The 5,029-nt window shown below is 41.5% G+C and overlaps 1 protein-coding gene across 3 annotated transcripts in view; it reads left to right on the top strand.

The window, feature by feature from the left end:
• The first annotated feature begins 6 nt into the window (after positions 1–6).
• Atp13a3 (ATPase 13A3) overlaps positions 7–5,029 on the top strand; it is a 79,738-nt gene continuing 74,715 nt past the window's right edge. For all 3 annotated transcript variants that reach the window (XM_026785378.1, XM_005344801.3, XM_005344802.3), the window contains exons 1-2: positions 7–95; positions 800–844. The gene's annotated coding sequence lies outside the window, so the exon portion shown is untranslated. The remainder of the gene's footprint in view (positions 96–799; positions 845–5,029) is intronic.

The raw sequence follows: 5,029 nt of genomic DNA, 5'->3' as shown, positions 1-5,029 counted from the left end.
CGGCGGCGGCGGGGAAAGCGGCCGCCCGGCCCCCTGCGGCCTTTTGGCTGCCCGGGCCGGGAGGCCGCCGAGGAGTCAGCACGGCGACGCGGCTGGTGAGTGGTAGGGCGAGCGGGGTGTGGGACGGGCGGCCAAGGTGATGGGGGAGGCTGGAGAAGGCGAGCTGCGTCGCCCCGGATGGCGGGTACCAGGTGGCTGCTTCCATGGCCCGACTTGGACATCACCTCTCAGGGAAGGTGTGTGTGACGGGGAGAGGGCGACGAGACCCGGCACTGTCTGGGACCACGTGTGGCTGGCTGGCTGTGGGGGCCTGGAGTTGCATCCGCTGCGTGCTGCCCGGGCTGACGGGTCAGCCGCTCGAGAAAGTCTAGAAGGGGATGTCTACCGATGAAGAGGGTGGGCAGGGCCCCTGACGGGTTCGTGCTGGTGCCGACGAGTCCAAGTTGGGCCCCGGCCACGGAGTATAGTAGTAGATTCCTATGGGTATCAGCACACTTTATAGCTAACCGAGGCCCAGAAAGGAAAAGTGACTTCGGACGTAATGAGGTGTCAGCGCTCGAGATTGTAAAGAGCCAGGCCATACCGTGCGGGCTAGAAAAAGATTCGGAGCCCTTTCCGCTTGGAGTTTGTGGTCTGCTCTTCAGACAGGCAGGCTGTGGGCTGAACGGTATCTTTTATGGTGCGGGGTGTGGAGTTGGGAGGGAGGGAGGGAAAGTACTGGGGTTTGACAGTAACTGTTTGGGGCTTCCCAATTTGGAAAGCTTTTGTGACAGGTGTTTATTGTTTCCTTTTCCCTTAGGACTGACAGAAGCGTCCTAGGATCTTGGGTGTCTGGACATAAGAGGTATGAGTCACTTATATAATTAGCTACTAATCATTAATGTTTGAGATTTAGAACTATATTTAGTGGTTTATATTAGTGCAAAGTAAATGGGAATGGAACCATAAACCTAGAAACTTATACGATTCTGGACTGAATGGAACATATTTGAGTATGTTAATGGTGATATTTGATCTACAGGACAGGAAGTTACCATATATTTTTTTTTAAATCCAAGAAATGTGGGGACTTTTCAAGATGAACATTCTAGGGGTTTGTGGCTAGCATGAAAGTTTCTTATTATTTTAAAGTATTTTTATTTCTGTATGTGTGTCTATTAGTATGTATTTAACATGTGGGTGCCCTTGGAGGTCAGACCCTTTGGAACTGGAGTTACAGGTGGTGTGAGCCTCCTGCCCACACTCCGGGTTCTCTGTAAGAGCAGTTATCACTGTTCTACTGCTGAGCTCTAATTCCAGTGTGACTTTATTTTTGAAGGGCCAGTACATCATTAAAAGTGTACCTTTGATTAGAACATCTTTGCTAAAATACCATATTAATTTTGTCTTTCTGGACTATGCATAGCATTCTTTTTGAGGATTATTACTTTGCTGAATAGGCTGTGGTTGCCAAAATAGATAGTGTGGACAGCCCATCTGGGTTTAACAATAACTTCAAAAGTTCATCAGTTTTTGAAAGTTTTTTGAAATAGTAAATCTAATAATGATTTTTGTAGAAAATGAAGAAAAAAAATTTTTTAAAGTAAGGTTTGGCTATATACACTCAGGTTGGCCTCCATGATCTTTCCTTAGTGTTTAGCCTAGAGGGTAAAGTTTGCTTCTTTGGTATTAACATCTGTTCTCCCCCTCTCCCCATCATTCATCATTAGATTAAGTTGAAGATGAAGTAGTTGAGATTCTAAATTTTGTCAGAACATCAGCGCTTGTATTTGGTAAATGGGATTGGGCATGGAAAGTTATTTTAATTGCTTCATTTAAGTAGTACAGTTGTAATTATATGAAAACATTGAATAACAGTATATTTTGAAAACAAAGTTGATAAGCTTCAAATTGGTATTGTATGTTGATTTTTTTTTTTTTGTCCAGGTCAACCAGTAACAAATTGAAGCTTTAATTCAGAGCTAGTTTGAAATTAAGTTTCTATATTGGCATGAGACTAGTTTCATAGTTATTAGAACAAAACTCAATGTCTGTGGTACTTGGTCTGTTATCTGATTTTAGTATTAAAAGAGTTCATTAGGTAATGCCAGCTTTCCAAATTTTTTTTCTTTTCCCTTTGGTTTTTTTTCGAGACAGGGTTTCTCTGTGGTTTTGGAGCCTGTCCTGGAACTAGCTCTGTAGACCAGGCTGGTCTCGAACTCACAGAGATCCACCTGCCTCTGCCTCCCAAGTTCTGGGATTAAAGGCGTGTGCCACCACCGCCCGGCTCCAAATTTTTTTAATTATCTATTTTATGTACCTTGGTGTTTACCCTGCTTGTATGTCTGTGTGAGGGTATTGGATTCCCTAGAACTGGAGCTACAGATAGTTGTGAACTGCCACGTGGGTGCTGAGAATTGATCCCTGGTCCTTGGAAGAGCAGTAAGCGCTCTTTACCGCTGAGTCACCTCAGCAACCCAAAATGTATATTTTTCATATATTGATTCTTCAGTGGATAAGTGTTTGGTTCTGGATATAGTTCATTTGGTAAACTAACTATTCTCCATGAGGCGCTGGGTAAAATCCTGGGTGTAATGTCAAATGCTTGAAATCCTCTGTCACAGACTGTTTAGGGCTAGCCTGATCTACATAAAACTGATAACTATAGAAAATTGTAATAATTTGCATGAAATTTGGGAATCAGACCAGACTGATTACTGATTTTTTTTTTTAAATCTATTTATTTATTATGTATACAGTATTCTCGGTATTCTGTCTGCATGTATGCCTGCAGGTCAGAAGAGGGCACCAGATCTCATTATGGATGGTTGTGAGCCACCATGTGGTTGCTGGGAACCGAACTCAGGACCTTTTGGAAGGGCAGGCAGTGCTCCCAACCACTGAGCCATCTCTCCAGCCCCCTGATTTTTTTTTTTTTTTAACTTTGCCAATGCCAACAGTATGCTAGGCTCTAAAATAAATACTTGGTAATTATTGAACTTCATTTTCTAGATGAGGAAACTGAAGTTTTGTCATACGCTTTGATAAACCTAGAAATAACTTCTGTGTTGCAGAAAGTAGTGTTAAACTTAGATTGTGACTGTCTTCAGAGTCCCTAAACTGTGGATTGCTTAACTGCTCTTTTTTCTCCTTTCCTCTTTGAGTCCAGTTTACAAAGAGTGGTAACATTTCAGAGACTCGAGGGTTAACAGCCTATGTAAAGAAAGGAGCACTTAGCTCTCCTGACACTCAGAGTTCCTTTCTTCCCATTTTGTGCATTGTTTTTATGGTTTTTTTTTTTTTTTTTTCGAGACAGGGTTTCTCTGTAGCTTTGGAGCCTGTCCTGGAACTAGCTCTCGTAGACCAGGCTGGCCTCGAACTCACAGAGATCCTCCTGCCTCTGCCTCCCAAGTGCTGGGATTAAAGGCGTGCGCCACCATTGCCCGGCGTGCATTGTGTTTTTATATCATGGTGGCTTTGAAACCACTGAAGAACATGCTTCATTCCTGAAATAAATAATAATCTTAGCAAGGTGCTGGGATCGCATTACTGCACTCATGGAACCCAGCCAGTGGTCAAAGCATGGCAGGAGAGCACACTGGGGAATTTGTCTTCATCTGTGTTTTTCCCCAGTGTTGGGTGATAGTGAAATAAAATCTGAAAGACAACCAAAATATTGGAAGACAAGAGAATTTCAAAGTATTCTTGATGTTTTTATTTTATTTATTTTCAAGACAGGATTTCTCTGAAGCCCTGGCTGTCCTGGAACTAACTAGCTCTGTAGACCAGGTTGCTCAAACTCTCCCTCTTGAGTGCTGGGATTAATGGCATGCAACTCCACTTCTGGCTTTATGGTCTTATGTACAATGGATTCTGTTTTGTTGTACTTGAATTTGAATTCAGGGCTTCACAGATGGTAGGCAAACACTTTTCAGAGCTATATCTCTAGCCCCTTTGGCTGTAAGGTTTCAACTTACTTGCCCAGATTTGCTTTGAACTAGCGGTGTATCCCTGGATAGCCTTCACTTGAACTTCTCCTGTCCAGAATTTCTAAGTAGCTGGGATTATAGACCTGTTACTTCAGGCCTGTAAACCAGGTGGTTTGGTAGTATACTTGGTGGCCTACACCTTGTATGTGGCTAGACCACACATCGAGCATGCGTTAACAGCTTAGCATTTATTTTCAAGAACACTTTTGTTGAGGTACACTAGAAGTAGTTAATTTAGTATCTAACATCTGTTGATACACTTGATGTACCCTAGAATTCTAGTGATGAAAGGTATTCTATTTAGTATTAGTATTCTTTCTACACAGCACCCACCAATAGTTTAACCTTCTGTAGTTTTAGTTAACATCATTTACCTGTGGTTTGAAAATATTAGACGGAAAATTCCAGAAAGAAACCTTCTACACTAGTGATTCTCAACATGTGAGTTGCAACCCTTTTGGCAAACCTATCTCCAAAAATAATACTGTGATCTATAACTAGCAAAATTACAGTAATGAAGTAGCAACAAAAATAATTTTATGGTTGGTGTTACCATAACATGAGGAACTGTTAAAAAGTCATAGCATTAGGAAGGTTTAGAGCCACTGATTTAGACATTTAAGTTTTGTATTATTTTGAATAATGAAATTTTGTACTGTCCCATTGTTCTGGCCTAGCCATGAGTCAGCTGCTGGTCCAGTATACTTGCTGTTTGTGCCTACCAGTTGCTCATTAGCCAAATTGTAACCAATAAATAGACTGTTGTGATATTTTAGTTGTAAGGATCCCTATTTATTTAGCTAGCAATTCAGATTATCCAACGAAAAACTAGAAATTGCTTCCTTAAGTTAAAGATATTTTAAGTGGGAAAAAAAATTTGGAAAGATAACATTCACATAGCTTTCATTACAGTATGTTATGTTGCTCTGTTATTATTGATAATCTTACTGTGCTTAATTTATAAATTAATAGACATGTTTGTATAGGAGAAAACATACAAAGTCTGGTTCCATGTGTGCACTGGGAGGTCTTGTACTGCCCAGTTTAAGGGAACTAATGTA

Source organism: Microtus ochrogaster, chromosome 2 (assembly GCF_000317375.1).
Source record: "Microtus ochrogaster isolate Prairie Vole_2 chromosome 2, MicOch1.0, whole genome shotgun sequence".
Classification (NCBI taxonomy): domain Eukaryota; kingdom Metazoa; phylum Chordata; class Mammalia; order Rodentia; family Cricetidae; genus Microtus; species Microtus ochrogaster.
Note: the sequence above shows the minus strand (reverse complement) of the source record. Positions and strands in the feature narration are given on the sequence as shown.